Raw genomic sequence first — 17,190 nt, forward strand, 5'->3', positions numbered from 1 at the left:
CATTCTCTCCTCTCCCATGGAAACTCCCATAATGCAAGTGTTAGTTCTCCCAATCTCCTGAAGGCTATTTCTCTTTCCTTCCACCTTTTTTCTTTCTGCTCCTTAGACTCAATACTTCCTGTTACCCTATCTTAACATTTGCTGAGTCTTCCTTCTGCATGCTCAGACCTGCTATTGAACCCCTCTAGTGAGTTTTCATTTCAGCTACCAAAATTTTTGGTTGGTTCTTTTATAATTGTTTCTATCTCCTTATTGGCATTCTCATTTTGTTTATGTATCATTCTTTTGATTTCCCTTGTTACATATCCATGTTTTCCCTTATCTCTCTGAACATGTTTAAATGATTTTTGTGTAGTAAGTCTGATGTCTGGGCTTTTTTGGGGACCATTTTTATTAGTTTTGTTCCTTTGAATGGGCTATGCTTTCCTGTTTACTGTATCCTTGTGTGCCTTTTTATTAGTTGTTATTGTTGAACACAGGACATTGGAGTATAATACTGTTGTAGCTCTGGAATCAGATTCTTTTTTTTCCCACGGTTTACAGTTTTTAAAAAAAATCTTTTTAAAGATTTTATTTATCCATGAGAGACACAAAGAGAGAGAGAGAGAGAGAGAGACAGGGCCAGAGACAGAGATACAGGCAGAGGGAGAAGCAGGCTCCATGCAGCCTGATGTGTGACTTGATCCTGGGTCAAAGGTGGCGCTAAACCGCTGAGTCACCTGGGCTGCCCCCCAAAATTTTTTTTAAGGCCATAGCAATCTACCTATTTAATGATTTTTCTAAACTATTTTTGTAAAGATTATATTCCTTGTTGCATATAGTAACTGAAATCTCTATTTCTTTAGTTTCTGTCAGCTAATACTTTGGTAAGAACTTCTTTTAATGTCAGGGGCTTACACAACAACACACCAGAGAATAAGGAAAAACAAAACAAAAATCCAGACACTTTCTTAGTCCTTGGCAGCCTGGCTTATGCTGGGCACCCTCTCAACAGTTAGGCTTATATTGAGCCTAGAAGTCAGCACAAAGTGAAAAGTTGGGGTCTTCTCAAATCTTGTCTGAGTATCTGATTTGCCCTTGGCCTATGGGTAGCTTTCCAAATGTTCCTGTATATATGGAATTAAAAAAAAGAGATTTTATTTTATTTATTTTTAAAGATTGGTGGATTTATTTTAGAGCACAAGAACAGGGGGGAGGGGCAGAGGGAACGGGAGAGAGAGAATCTCAAGCAGATTCCCCATTTAAGCAGATTCTGATGCAGGGCTCAATCTCATGATCATAATACCATCACCTAAGCCAAATCAAGAATTGGATGCTTAACCAACTGAACCACCGAGGTGCCCCACCTTTTTTTTTTTTTTTTTGAATCTGTACATTCAACATGGGACTTGCACCTACAGCCCTGAGTTCAGGAGTCACACGCTCCATTGACTGAGCCAGCCAGAAGCCCCCTATATATATGTGTGTGTGGATTTTTAAAGTATGTCTTAATGTTTCAAAGAATCTTCCCTAACTTTTCTTCCCAGGTGGTCTGTTGTCTGTCTGAATTGTTATCATTTTCCCCAGAAGCACTTGCCCCTCTTTTAACCTGAGTGCTGAGGTAGGTGAAAACAGGAGAAATGTGCCTTGCATAAGTCCTTCAGGGAGCCCCCAGACAGGTTAGAAAAATCATACACAGTAATTTACAAGTAAGATCTGCTTCCTCTGTAACTGGGGATTAGGGTTCCACATTGGCAACAGAAACTGCTACTGAGCCTTGGAGGGGGAAGGACAAGTAAGAATGCCACAGAGCTTTTCTACTGTTTCCAAATTACTTTTTTTTTTTTTTTAATTCTACATTCTATTGGTTGCTGTAAACTTTTGGCTGTTTTTCAGGGTTCTCACATAGCTGGTTCTGATAGTTTCTGCTTGATTTTCCTTTTTTTTTTTTTTTTCTGCTTGATTTTCAATGTTTCTGTGGGAAGATAAGAGGTTGGAGCTACTTACTCTGCCATTTTCCTTTCCATTGATGATTCTTGTCTGAATCAATGTGCAGGTGGTGCAAAATCATCATTTTGTATTTCTGTAATTTCTGCTGCATTTATGAATTGGTATTCTCCTGTATAAAAAAAAAGTTACTTTCTGTGTAATTGGTATTAATATGGATTTAGGTATTTGAACAGGTTATTACTTTAAATAATTTTTAGTGGGGTATAATTTAAATACAGTAGAGTCTACACACACTAAGTGTTCAGGTTGATGACCTTGACAAATGCAATGTGTAACGACCTGTAGCAATGACCTCAGGTCAAGTTATAGGATGTGTCCTCCCCACAGTTTCCCATGACTTTTTTGCATTTACATTTTATTTTGAAATAATTATAGATTAATAGGAAGTTGCAAAGAGAGTGGCCCCATGTACCCTTTATGGAGTTTCTCCCAAAGGTTACATCTTATGTAAAGGTAATATAATATCAAAACTGGGAAATTTGACATTGGTAAAATGTATAGATACAGTTCTGTGTCATCTTGTAGATTCCTGGAACTGGGAGTTGCAGCTTTCCACTAGGCCTTTGGTGACACCACTCTGGCTAGAGTGCTGTGTAAGTGATCTCCACTTATATGAGTGCAGGAGGGAGGCCTCACTACTGCTGGACAGGGGTCAGGGATCTGCCTTTCCGCCTGGTTTTCTCTGACATCACCTCAGCAGGGATGGTTCAGGGCATCTTGGTGTGACGGTAGCAGTCCAGGCTCCCCAGTAGGGGTGGGGCTGCAGTGTTTTCTGTGGTATTAGGCTGGATAGGCTTGTTACTATCTCAAAGTTTTGTCTTGCCTAGTCCTTGGGCTAGAAAAAGTAAGCTTTCTGGGGGGGGGGGGGCTTTTGGGCTCCCATTTACCAATGTCTTTGAGCACTCAGTTCAGGATATATGAGACAAAAAGAAACCTTCTAAAACTCCCTGCCATGTCATTCTTTGGGTCGCAGGGCCCCCTGTCAGACCCTCTTTCGGGTTATTCTTATATATATCTTGTATGTATTATGTACAGAGTTTTTAGGTGTATTACCAGAAGGAATAGGAAGAAATGTAACTACTTCTGCATTGTCTTATTTTTTAAGACTCAGATATTGAAGATTTTTGACACATCCTGTTGGACTTCTCTCCATAAAATGATAATACCAGTTTTTACATTCCTAACAACAGTGTATGAGAGTGCATGCAGCCAGCACTGGGAATTATCAGCCTTTTTCATCTTTGATGATCTGATAGGCAGAATTGATGTCTCCTAGTATTAATTTTTGTTTCTTTGGTTTCAAGTGGAGGTTGAATATTTTTCATGTTTATTGGCCTAATTTTTTTTTCCTCTTGCATTACCTCTTCTCGGAGAGAGAGAGAGAGAGAGAGAGAGAGAGAATTGAAGATGGAAAGAGAAGGGTAATCTGCTGCTGTAGTAGTTATGGTCCAGCCAGGAGACAGAAACCACTGCAATTATTTGAACAGAGAGAGCTTATTAAGAACCAATAACCACATATAAAATTAACTAAGTTATCAAAAGGTCAGATGGGAACACTGAAGTATTTTGGAGGTAGCAGCTGCAGGAAGCAGCTCCTATCTGCAGGGCTGGGGAATCAAAGGGAGAAGTTGCAGTTATTAAAACTCAGGCAGTGAAGGGAAGGGCCCCATGGAAACTTGGAGTTTTGAAGAAAGGTACTGCTTGATTGGGCCTTTTGTTCTGGTGGTAGGGTGTATGAAGTCCATGCTGCAGGTTTTGGAAAATCTGCAAACTAGAATTAACTATTGCCACAAAGGTAGTGTGTTGCCAGGGAGGGAGTATTGCTGGGGTGGTGGTGCCAAGAACCGGAAGGACTGAAGAGGCACCCAGGAAGAAGGAGCAGCAAATCTTTCTCCTCCATCCTTGCTGTTTTCTTCTAGTGCCCCTTGTTGGAAAGACTCTTTAAGGAGCCAGCCAGCCAAGCCCAAATGTGATTTACAAGCTCCCAGACCCAGCATCACAGAGCCAATGTGACCTGAGATAGAAGAACTCAGTGGTCAGCATGGCTGCTATTGCCTATGGGTGTTGCCTATACTGAGTATGGGGGGAACCTGAATCTGTTGTGCTCTGCTTGTCTTGGTTTTTCTGTTCCTCTTGTAGTTGGAACATCTTGCTGACAGTGAGTAGTATGATTTTAGCGTTAAGTTTTTCTTTGTACAACATGGCCCCTCGCTGTATTTTGCATCTGTACACTGTGTTGTGTGCTGTATGTGTACTACATATGTACGGTCATACAGAATTGAATGTAAAAATGTATATGTACTTCATAGGGGGATGTAAACATTTTTCATGGGTCATTTTAATTACATCTCATTCTTCCTTAACTTCAGAACTTATCTCCCCTTTGCTATTTGGTCCAGTAAGATGAAACATCAGTTTATATTCCAGTCAAACCACGACTCCCTGTGACTGGAGCTTAAATGCATACACATCTCTCATCTTCACCCATCCCTCTTTACTCTTGCCATTTGGATAGATATAACATATGTAGGGACTGGACCATATGTGTCTTATCCAGAGGGCCTGAGAGTACTTGTCTAATAAATTTTTGTTCAATTAATATTGATAACAGCACCAAGAACATTTCTTTTACATATAATTACTCATTTAATTCTCACATCAACCTTGTAAGTATTTATCATTACCATATTTTATTAGTTTTGAGGTGAGCATTTTTTCATTTTTTAACATCTTTGAATTAGGGATGCATTTTATATTCAGTGATATCTTGTAACTCATTTTTTTTTTCTTGGTGAAAATGGAATAATGGTTCATCTTATAGTTGATGGTATTTTAGATTCAATTAAATTTGGTGTTACTTCCATTTTATAGATCAGGAAACTGGGGCCAGAGAGGTTAACCATCCTGCCCTAGGCTAGAAAGCAGCAGATCTGGGCTAAGAAACCTGGCCTCCAATCTTGGGGTCCTGTTGTCCCTCCCTATCTCCCTTCTCTGAGCCTCTGCCGAGAACATCCTCTGTGCCATCCCACCTGTCTTGGCCTTGTCCACTCTCCCAGTGTAGCTCAGACTCCACCTTCCAAGCCAGCCTTATTCTTCCCTTACCATCCTGCTGGGAACGTGTCATTTCTTCTTTTCTCCTTTGAACCCCGTAACATTTCCTTATCAACTGGTTGTATCCATCTTTTATTTAGTGGCATTTCATTTTCCAGGGTATCCAGACCCCAGGTCAATTTGTACAGTAAACTACCCACATATACCCTTTAAGAAGGAAGACTGGGTTATGTTTTAGAGTTCAGTGTACTCATTATTTTTCTACCATGTTAGGTGAATCACTGTTTCTTTGTAGCTCAGCATCAGGTGAAATAATTGGCTTGTGTTTTGGGACTGTGTTGTAGGAAAAGCACTGGTCTTCAACACTAGAGAGGTATTCACACTCTAGGAGACACGCAGGTACTGATGTGGACTCTAGGAGGCAGGTCTTCTGCCTCCATGGGAACACCCACAGCCCACTTTCCGTGGTAGGGCTCAGTGCGCTTGGGTCAGGTGTGGCAGCCCTGCAACAGGCACAGTGAGCTCCTTTCCAAGGCATTTGTTCATCAAGAAGAATGGCGCTGTTTCTCCATTTTCAAATTTAGAAACTTTGTTTTATTTCGTTTTAACTCTTTTACTGAAATATAATTCACATGTCCAATTCAGTGATTTTTCCTATGTTCATGGGGTTGTGCAACCATCACCACAATCTAAGATTAGGACGTTTTCATTACCCCCAAAAGAAATTCTCTGCTCGGTGTCAGATGATCTTAATGGGCTTTCCATCAGCTCTCTCTTGGCCCTGGGAGATTTCTGTCTCTGTGGATTTACCTGTCCCAGATAAGTCATTTAAGTGCAATCATACAATATGTGGTCTTTCTGTGACTGGCTTCTCAAGCATCATGTTTTCAAGGTTTATTATCTGTGTGATGGCATGTGTCAGTACTTCATTTCTTCTTATTGACAGGTAGTATTGTGTGGTTATGCCACATGTTACATATCTATCAGTCAGTTGATGGACATTTGGGCTGTTTCTGCTTTTTAGCAATTATAAGTAATGATGCTGTGAACATTTATGTGCAGATTCTTCTGTGGACATATGTTTTCATTTCTCTTGGGTATATGCTTAGGACTGGAATTATTGGATCATATGCTAATTCTGTGTTTAACCTTTTGAGGAGTGGCCAGATTATTTACCAGAGTAGCAGCCTGTACCATTTCACATCTCTACATCTTCACCAGTACTTGTTATTATGTCATCTTTAGTATAGACATCTAGTGGGTGTGAAGTGCTATCTCACCGTGACTCTGATTTGTGTTTTCTTAATAGCTAATGGTGTTGAGTATCTTTTCATGTGCTTATTGGCCATTTGTACATCTTCTTTGGAGAGCTGTCTATTCAGATCCTTGGCTCATTTTTAATTGATTTATTTGTCTTTTTATTGTTCAGTTGTTAGGAAGTTTTTGAATATTCTATATAGTAATGCATTATGTGAATGGTGAGTTGCAAAATTTTTCTTTGGGCATCTTTTCACAGAATGGTATCCTTTGAAACACAGAAGTTTTACATTTTGATGAAGTCTAGTGTACCTATTTTTCTTTGTTCCTTTTGCTTTTGGTGTCACATCTTAGAAGGCTTTGGCCAGCCCAAAGCCCCAAATATTAAATATTGACACTTATGTTTCTTCAAAGAGGTTTATAGTTTTTGCTCTTACATTTAGATATGTGATGTACTTGGAGTTAATTTTTGTGTATGGTATAAGGAAGAGGTCTACCTCCATTCTTGATAGAAGTCTGGATGTCCATTTGTCCCAGCACCATGTGTTGAAAAGACTGTTCTTTCTCCATTGAGTTGTTCTGAGTGTGTAGTTTTTTGCTGGATTAGATAGTTGATTTCATAATAGATAAATGTAGGTATGAAGCACTTCTACTATATATTTATCTTACCTGCCCCATTAAGTTATAAACTCCTTAGGGCAAGAAAAAGTTATGTCTTACTTATCTTTAATTCCCTTCAGCATCCAGCTCAGCCTGTAATATATACTGGACTTTTGAGTGAATCAGAGTGTGCAATAGAGGCCTGATCGATGAGAGTATGAGAAAATATTCTCCCTGATTGAGTCTTGAATGTCTCCTAGATCTTGCCAATGAGCTCACATCACTAATACTGTAATAAGTGAATCATACAGGGATTAGGATTTTTTCAGTTTTATTTTAACTTTTTGTTATTTAAAAAACAAAGTATGATACTTAAATGTTTGTAACACTAATACTTCTTTTTTTTTTTAAATGGAATGTGCATGTCAAACTTGGAGATCTAGCCATTTAAAATTTAAGAATGTCTTGTTTTCATTGTATTCATTTTTACATGTAGCTTCTATTAATGACAAGTGATAATGATCTTCCATTTTTGCTAGTTATATAAATTTTTAAAACAAATGTAAGTAAAAAAGGGAGATTTTTAAGAAAAATATTAAATAAGGTGATGCACAGATATTGCAAAAATCACCAGGGGGCACTCAAATAATGAAGGTTAGGGATGTACCTAAGGGAACATTCCTCCTCCCTTATATTTTCTCTATTCATTTTTTTTTTTTTTACTTTTTGTTTTATTTTTGAATAGGTAATATCTTGATATGACTCAAAAGCCAAAAAAGTACAAGAGGCATACAAAAAAAAAAATCTTCTTCACTCTGTTCCTCTGGCCACCTGGCTCCCTGCCTTGGGCTAGTAAGACTTATATGTTTGTCCAGAGGTTGCTGGTTTCTTGTATGCATATACAAGAAAGTGTTCCTATATTATCTTTTCCTGCTGCTTAACACAAATGATTCCTTACTCTTTGCCAAGTTCTCCCTTGCCTCAGAGGGTTGTTCTTAACCTGGGCTAGTCTGGTCATTCTCAACCTGGATACTGAATCCTCATACCAGCATTCCCTGTGGTCACAGGGATTGAGTCCTACACCAATGTCTCAAGGAGGAAGGGGAAAGGGCATGGGTCTGTCTGCTTTTAGGCAGAACAGTTGCCTAGTGACTTACACACGTCTCCTTGGCAGGAACTGGGACATACGGGCATCTCAGACCAATCACTGGCAAGAGAGAACGGGATTACCATGGTTGGTTTAGGTTGGTCCCAGCTTTCCCCCGACGCTGGCAGAGAGAGCTGCTTTTCCTGAGATTAGAGGCGTTCACTTCCCACAAAACTAGGGAAGGTAGCAGCCTTGTGGGAATGGCTGCAGGATGGCCATGCACAGGGTCTGCTGTGGAATTTTTACAGGGATGCCTAGGGAAGAGGCTGAGACAAATACCTGTGCTCTCAGAAGTCTCAGGCTAGCGTGGCCATTTTTGAGCTCAAGAATTAGAAGTAATAACTTTCTGATTTGGCCTGAAGCAGTGGTAGCATCAAGACGCAAATACTCATTCTGGTCCCAAGTTTCATGCAGTGGAACTAGATCCTTGAAGTTTTTCCTTTAAAGGTCCTTCCCCTGGAAGTGCATCTTTTGGGAGAACTTTTTGTTCTGATCTGTTAGAAGAAACCAGAAATGCCTCTGGCTCGTGGCTGGATTCCTGGAGTCCAATTGAGCAGCTGGGCATCAGCCAGGGGGTCAGACTGGAGAAGGATGACTTGAGTGGACAGAAGAGGTGGTCCTGAGAAGATGCTGGCCTGCCCTGCTTTCAGAGCCAGATGTCAGCGTTCTGGTGCCTGTGTTGAGTGTCACTCCACCCGCTTTCCTCCTCCTGACTTTCTCCTGCTCTTGCCCTCTTCCTGCCTTCTCTCAACCTGTTCCCCCCACTCTCTCTTTTCTAGCCCCTTAAAGCTGATAGCTGGAGACCCCAGGTTTTTTTCTTCCCTTGCAGCACGCAGAGTTAGGAAGCCCTGTTGTTTTCACTAGAAGCAAAGGGGAGGGGGCACTGTTCAGAAGGTGGAGCCTTGGGAAGGGTGGAGGAATGTCACAGGAGAAATGAGAAACAGATGTAGAGATCCCGTGTGGCTGAGCCTAGTCGGAAGAGTTGCAAGGAGAGGGGGCCAAAAGAGGCTGGAATTTGGTGGTCATTCTCATTTGTGTACAGTTTAATCCTTTTGTGGCTTTACTGGTGTTCATGCAGCAAGCAGCTCCCAGCAAGGGAGTGAACAACAAGCTGATGATTAATTGCCCTTTTTAAATTGTAATTATGTCACTCACCAGAACCCGTGAACATTAATTCTCGATTTACAAAGTGAGTAATTGAATAATGAAGGGGCTGCCTGTTTGTTGTGCTCTGTTCTTGCCCTTGCATTTCTACAATGCCAGGCCTTTCTGTATCTCCCAGTCTTTGTTTTTTTTTTTTTTAATTTTTATTTATTTTTGATAGTCACAGAGAGAGAGAGAGAGAGAGAGAGGCAGAGACATAGGCAGAGGGAGAAGCAGGCTCCATGCACCGGGACCCGACGTGGGATTCGATCCCGGGTCTCCAGGATTGCGCCCTGGGCCAAAGGCAGGCGCTAAACCGCTGTGCTACCCAGGGATCCCTATATCTCCTAGTCTTTGGATGATGCCCACTTCCCTGGTGATTTTAGTGCCTGTTCTGGCTTTCTGACTGCAGACCACCTGGCATCACTTTACATTGATGGTGGGTGAGGCCCAGGCTGATGTCACATGCTGTAGAGAAAGGGAGTCTAGCCATTGGATTCCAGTCTGCTGCTGCTTTTTATTAAGTTCTGTTCCAGCAACAAAAGCTTCCTCTGGCTAACTCCAGCAAAAGAGCATGACTTTATTGGAAGGATATTGGAAGGATATCGGGAAACTCACCAGGGCAAAGAGAAATCTGAAGAAGCAGGCATTGAAAGAAGATAGCTAGAACCAGGGTCTGGTTGGTGGTGCTCTTAGGGTAGTCAGTCAGTCCTTGCATGGCATTAGGAGGGACACTGCTCCAGCATTCCTCAGTCTGTCATTTCATATCCTGAGCAAGACATCCTTGCTAGTGGAGGGTGGAGCACTTTGACTGACTGTCTGGCCAAGAGCGCCTGTCCACTTTGGGAGGGGGAATAATGCCTCCCCATCCCCAATCACCTGCTCTTCCCAGCAGTGGAAGTGGATGCTGGGCAGGCAAATAGAGCAGAGGCCTCCACAAAGCCCTGTCCTTGACCTTCAGGGAGGTGACTAGGGCGTGAGAGTAGAGCCCTATGAATGGTTTTAGTGCTGATAAAAGGGACCCAGAAGGCTCCCTTGCCACATGAGGACTCAGTAAGAAATGAGCTGTCTGTGCAGTCAGGAAGTAGGTCCTCTTCAGACACTGAATCTGCTAGCACTTTGACATCAGACTTCCAAGCCTCTAGTTCGCTGATCTGAAGCTTTGATACTTATTTCGAAATAAATTTCTGTTGTTTATGAGCCACTGTATCTATGGTATTTTTGTTGTAGCAGCCTGAATGGACTAAGGCAAGGGAGAGTCTACCTGGACTTCCCTTTGGATTCCCAATAGGCATATATTTCTTGCTCTCTTTGGGAGACATCATGCCTTGTACAAAGAGAAGTCTTGAAAGCTGCCTGCAGGTTCTGTAATCGCCAGTGGAAGTGCTAGCCACAAACAGGCTGGGTAAGAATTCATTTCATGCCCCTGGCCTTACAGCTTTCTTCTCATCAATGATCCCCATCTTCATTTGACATTAGAAAGCTGCTGGCTCTGCTTGGACCCCATGTCCCAGAATTATCTCTCTTCAGTGTCTTGAATGAAGTTCTCTCTGACCACAGACTCACCATCTGGTTTGCTCTTTTTTCTCTCTCTTTCCTCTTGAGCTGTCTCTTCACTTTCGTTGCATTCTCAAAACTTCCCTATTGTGCTAGTCCTCTTCTAGTTTCATTTGCCTACCCAGGACAGACCCCTGTCACGTCTCAGCTCCTCCTCTTGCATTCCTTAGATATGCCCCTGTTGCCCAGGGCCTTGTTGGTGCTCTCTGCCCCCAAACTATGGAGTGCTGCTGGAGAACACAAGGGGCTGCCATGCAGAATGGTAGCACATGCTCATGCATGTGTGCCACCCAGCCTTGCAGCACCACTGCTCCACCTTCACTGATGCCTATTTTATTTGCCCACAGCAGCTTTTCCACAGCCTTTCCCCACCCAGGCATCCCTCCTTCTCAGCAGATACCTTTGTGTTGCAGCTCACTGAGGAAGAGGGGCCTTCTATCTGAACTTCTCCTGGGCTCCTCACTCAATATTTCCTTCTCAGCCCTGGGATGTTGACCACATTCTGAGAAAAGGTCTTTTCTGGCACTTTCATCTGCCATGCCATTGTCCTTCCTCTGGCTTATACTTCTCAATTTTTCCTCCCTCTTCACTCCTTCCCCTTAGCTTATATATTTGCCCAAGATTCCAAAACACTTGATTTATTTATGTTACCTACTTCTAGTAGTGTTAGAAGCTGTTTATCCTTCTGTTATTCTTGTGATTAGGCTTATTTTAAAAAATATTTAAAATTTGGAACAATTTTAAGCTCAATACAAGTTGCAAAAATAGGGGCGCCTGAGTGGCTCAGTTGGTTAAGCATCTGCCTTTGGCTCAGGTTGTGATCTTAGGGTCCTGGGATCGAGTCCCACATTGGGCTCCCTGCTTCTGCTTCCCTCTCTCTGTCTCTCGTGAATAAATAAATAAAATCTTAAAAAAAATAAGTTGTAAAAATCATGCAGAGATTCCCACATGTCCTTTCCCCAATGATGGTATCTTTTATAACCATAGTGCAAGGTTTCTCAGCCTCAGAACTATTGACATTTGGGGCTGGTTACTTCCTTGTGTGTGTGTGGGGAGGCTGTCTTGTACATTATGTGATACTTAGCAGCTTCCCTGGCCTCTACTTATTAGATGTTGGTAGCTCTCCCCTAGATGTGAAAAATAAAATTGTCTCCAGATGTTATCCAGTGTGTCCCTTATTCACCCTAGTTGAAAACTACTCTGTAGTAGTTTCCTTTTACTGTTGTAACAAATTACCACCCACTTCTTGACATAAAACAACATTAACTTACCCTCTCACAGCTCTATGAGTCAGGTGTCTGGGGTGGGGTGCCTCAGTTCTCTGTTCAGAGTCTTACTGGACTGAAATCAAGGTGTCACCTGGGACTGCAGTTCTCACTGGAGTTTTGGGACAATAATTTGTTCTAAGCTGATTCTGATTGTTGGTAGAATTCAGCTCCTTCCCATGCCTTCCATGTGTCTCTTCCTTCTTCAAGCTGCCAGCAGGTGTCCAGTCCTTCTTGTGCTTTCAGTCAATCCCTGATTCCCTGTTCTACCACCAGCCAGAAAAAGTTCTCCAATTTTAAGGGCTTATGTGCTGACACTGGGCCTACTGGATAATCCAGGATAATCTCATCTCATTCATATTTCTCGGGATTAGGGTGTGGACATCTTTGACAGGTGATTATTCTGCCAATGACACACTGCCATAGTATAGCAGTCACAGCCAGGAAATTGACTTTGTACAGTGCATTAACTACACCTCAGACCTGGTACAATCTCATCAGTTTTCACATTCACTCATTGTTTTTTATTCATATTATTTATTTGGCATAGAGTTCTGTCAAATGTTATCATACATATGTTTATCATATACACATATATATACATATTTGTTTTTCATTTAATGACCACCACAATCAAGGAAACAATTGTTCCATCAACCCCAGAGAAACTCCCTTCAACCCTAATCTAGCAACACTTTGTCTGATGAGCATAATTTTGTCATTTTGAGAAGTTATGTAAATGGAATCATATGGCATGTTATTTTTTTAGATTGACTTTTATTTTACTCAGTATAATGCCCTTGAGCTCCAGCCAGATTACTGTGTACGTCAATAACTTCGTCCTTTTTATTGCCAAGTAGTATTCCATTGTCTGGGTATGGCAGCTTGTTTACCCATTCACTGTTTGAAAGGCAATTGTTTCTAGTTTTTGGCTGCAACAAATAAAGCTGCTACCTATGTATATACAGGTATAATTTTTTGTTATAAACCTGACTTTTGTGTCTTTACCGTAAATGCTGCAGGTGTGGGATTGCTGGGTCATTTGGTAAATGTGTTTCTAAGATACTGCCAAACCATTTTCCAGAGTGACTGTACGATTTCCTATTCCTACCAGCAATGTGTGAGTGATCTAGTTTTTCTGTATTCTCACCACACTTGGTACTGTAAGTATTTAAAGTAACTTAAGTATTTAAAGAAGGTCAGTATAAATTAGCCATTCTATTTGAAGTGAGGTGGTATCTTATTGTGGCATTGAGTTGCACTTCCCTAATAGCTAAAGATATTGCATATATGTTTTTTCATGTGCTTATTTAGCATCTATATATCCTTTTCGATGAAGTGTCTGTTCAAATCTTTTGCCCATTTTCTGATTGGATTGTTTGTATTCTTACTATTTAGATTACAGAGTCCTTTATATATCCTGAAGACAGCTCCTTATCAGATATGTGATTTGCAAATATTTCCTTGCAGTCTGTGCATTTCTTCATTCTCTCACCAGTGTCTTTGCAGAACAAACATTTTAAATTCTTATGAAGTCCAGTTTGTCAGTTTTTCTTCTTTTATGGTTCATGCTTTTGATGTCATGTTTAAGAATTCTTTTGCCTAACTCTAGGTCATGAAGATTTTTCTCCTCTTAAGTTTTCTCGTAAAAGTTTATAGTTTTATGTTTTACATTTAGATCTGTAATCTCTTTTGCGTTCATTTTTCTATAAGCTATGAGGTTGAGTTTTGATTTCCCTTCCTTTGTTCTAACAGTGGTAAAAAGATTATCTTGGCTCCATTGAATTGCTTTTGAACCTTAATCAGAAGTCAGTTTGACCATGTTTGTGTGGATCCGTTTCTGGATTCTATTCTATTCTGTCGATCTGTGTGTTTATTCATCTGCCAATACTACACTGCCTTGATTATGTTAGCTATATAATGTCTTAAAATTGGATACTGTGATTCTCTCAACTTCATTCTTCTTTTTCAAAATTGTTTTGGCCCTTTGATTTCCTTTGCCCTTCCATAGACCTTTTAGAATTAGTTTGTCTATGTCGTCAAAAAGTTCTACTGAGATTTTGATAGGAATTGCATTAAGCTTATAGATACTTTGAGAGAGTTAGATCTTTACAATATTAGGTCTTCCAACTCATGAACACAGTACATCTCTTTAAATATTCTTTGGTGTATTGAAGTTTTCAGCATACGCATCCTGTGCATGGTTGTTAGGATTCTGTGTATTCAAGTGTGGGGGTTTGTGTGTATGTGGGGGGGGGGGAGTTGTAAATGGCATTGTGTTTTAAATTTTGATCTCCATTTGTTCATTGCTAATATGTAAAAACAAGATTGATTTTTATGTGCTGGACTTGTATCCCGTGAGCTTGTTACCCTATGAATTGTTTTGTAGATTCCTTAGATTTTTCTGCTTCATCGTGTCATCTGCAAATAGGGAAATTTTTAAATTTCTTCCTTTCTTTTCTTTTTTTTTTAAGATCTTATTTATTTATTCATGAGAGACACAGAGAAGCAGAGACATAAGCAAAGGGAGAAGCAGGCTCCATGCAGGAAGCTTGATACCCCACTTGGTCATGATATGTGTGTGCGTGTATATGTATACATATATATGTATATACACACATGTATATGTATATTTACACATAAATATGCTAAATTCAGTTGCTAATATTGAGGATTTTAATATCCATTTTCATGAATTCATTGTTTGTAGTTTTCTTTCTTTTTTCTCTTCTTTATCTTTTTCATTTTACTTTTTTTTTTTTTTTTGATTTGGTTTTAGTATCAAGGTAATGCTGACCTTATAAAATGAGTAAATGTGGCTTCTGTTTTCTGGAAGAGGATTTATAGTATTGGTGATATTTCTTTTTTTCAACACTTAGAAGAATTTGCTAGTGAAATCATTGAGACCTAGAGATTTTCTTTTTCAAAAGGTTAATTATAAATTCAATTCTTCAGTAGTTACTGAACTATCCAGATTGTCTATCTCATCTTGGGTGAATTTTGGTTGTTTGCAGTTTTTGAAGAATTGGTCCATTTCATCTAAGTTGTTGAATTTATTTGTGTAGAATTGTTTGTAGTACAGACATACCTCATGTGCTTTGCTTTATTGCACTTCAGGGATATCGGGTTTTTTTCTTTTGTAACATGTTAAAGGTTTGTGGCAACACTGTCAAGCGAGTCTATTGGTGCCATATTTTAACAGCATTTTCTCACTTCTTGTCTTTGTGTCACATTTTGGTAATTACCACAAGATTTCAGACCTTTTCACTGTTATATGTGTTTAGGTGATCTGTGATCAGTGATCTTTGATGTTACTATTGTGATTATTTTGGGGTGCCACAAACCATGCTCATAGAGGTCGGTGAATTTAATTGATAAATGTTGTGTATGTTCTGTCTGCTTCACTGATCAGTCTCTCTCTTTCTTCCTTTCCTTGGACTTCCCTATTCCTGGAACATAATATTGAAATTAGGTCAATTAGTAACCCTACCTTGGCCTCTAAATTGTCAAGTGAAAGGAAGAGCTACATGTTTCTCACTTTACATCAAAAGCTATAAACGATTCAGCTTAGTGAGGAAATATGTTGAAAGCCAAGATAGACCAAAAGTTAGGCCTCTTGAACCAAGCAGTTAGCCAAGTTCTGAATTAGAAGGAAAAGTTCTCGAAGGAAATTAAAAGTGCTCCTCCAGTAAACACAAATGATAAGAAAGTGCAACAACTTTCCGTCATCACTGATATGGAGAAGGTTTTATTTATTTTTTTATTTTTAAAAGATTTTATTTATTTATTCATGAAAGACACACAGAGAGAGAGAGAGAGAGAGAGAGAGACAGAGAGAGAGAGAGAGAGAGGCAGAGACACAGGCAGAGGGAGAAGCAGATCCCATGCAGGGAACCCGACGTGGGACTTGATCCCGGGTCTCCAGGATCATGACCTGGGCTGAAGGCAGCGCTAAACCGCTGAGCCATCCGGGCTGCCCTGGAGAAGGTTTTAGTGGTCTAAATAGAAGATCAAACCAGCCACAATATTTCTTCAAGCCAAAGCCTACTCCGGAACAAGGCCTTAAGTCTCTTCAGTATATGAAGGTTGAGAGAAGTGAGGAAGCTTCAGAAGAGAAGTTTGAAGGTAGCAGAGGTGGTTCATGAGGGTTAAGGAAAGAAGCTGTCTTATTATTTCAGAAATACATTGTATAAGGCTGCAGCTACCATAGATAATGATTCTCTAATGGATTTGGGCAAAGTGAATGGAAAACTTACTGGGAAGGATGTAGCATTCTGGATGCCATGAAGAACACTTGTGATTCATAGGAAGAGGTCAAAATATCAGTATGAACACAAGTTTGGAAGAAATTGAGTCCAACCCTCATGGATGACTTTGAGGAGTGAAGTAACTACAAATGTGGTGGAAATAGCAGGAGAACTAGAATTAGAACTGGAGCCTGAATTGCTTCAATCACATGATAAAACTTGAATGGATGAGGAGTTGCTTCTTATGGATAAGCAAAGAAAGTGGTTTTTGAGATTGATTCTGCTTTTGGTAAAGATGTTGTGAAGATTGTTGAAATAACAGCAAAGAATTTAGATTATTACATCAGCTTAGTTGATAAAGCAGTGATGGAATGTGGGAAGATTGACTCCAATTTTGAGAAAAGGTCTGCTGTGGGTAAAATGCTGTCAAACGACATTACAGAGAATTCATTAGAGAAGGGAAGAGTCAATTGATATGGAAAACTTCTTTGTCTTCTTTTAAGAAATTGCCACAGCCACCCAGTCTTCAGCAACCTCCACCATAGTCAGCATCCATCAACATCAAGGCAAGACCCTCTACCATCTAAAAGAGTACAATTCAGTGAAAACTCAGATGATGGTTAGCATTTTTTATCAATAAAGTAATTTTATGTTGTTTTTTTTAGACATAGTGCTATTGTACACTTAATAGACTACTATATAGTATAAACATAATTTTTATATGCACTGGGAAAAATTCATCTGACTCACTTTATTGTGATGTTCACTTTACTGAGTGGTCTGGAGTTGAACCCACAATTCCGGAGGTATGCCTATATTCCCTTATCTTCTTAACGTCTGTGGGGTCTGTAGTGATATCCACTCTTTCATTCTTGATACTGGTAATTTATTCTTCCCTCTTTTCCTTTGTCAGTTTTACTAGAAGTTTATCAAT

The 17,190-nt window shown here is 40.1% G+C and overlaps 1 protein-coding gene and 1 long non-coding RNA gene across 2 annotated transcripts in view; one reads left to right on the plus strand and one right to left on the minus strand.

Moving 5' to 3' along the window:
* The window catches only part of CHCHD6 (coiled-coil-helix-coiled-coil-helix domain containing 6), a 248,893-nt gene that overhangs the window by 59,955 nt on the left and 171,748 nt on the right, over window positions 1–17,190 (plus strand). The gene's annotated exons all lie outside the window — the stretch shown is intronic.
* Window positions 1,913–12,127, minus strand: LOC112660369 (uncharacterized). Its single transcript, XR_003136877.3, has 2 exons — window positions 12,016–12,127; window positions 1,913–2,098 (listed from the first exon to the last, which is right to left on the minus strand). It is a non-coding gene; the product is annotated as an uncharacterized LOC112660369 (long non-coding RNA).

Source organism: Canis lupus, chromosome 20, assembly GCF_003254725.2.
Source record: "Canis lupus dingo isolate Sandy chromosome 20, ASM325472v2, whole genome shotgun sequence".
Lineage (NCBI taxonomy): Eukaryota > Metazoa > Chordata > Mammalia > Carnivora > Canidae > Canis > Canis lupus.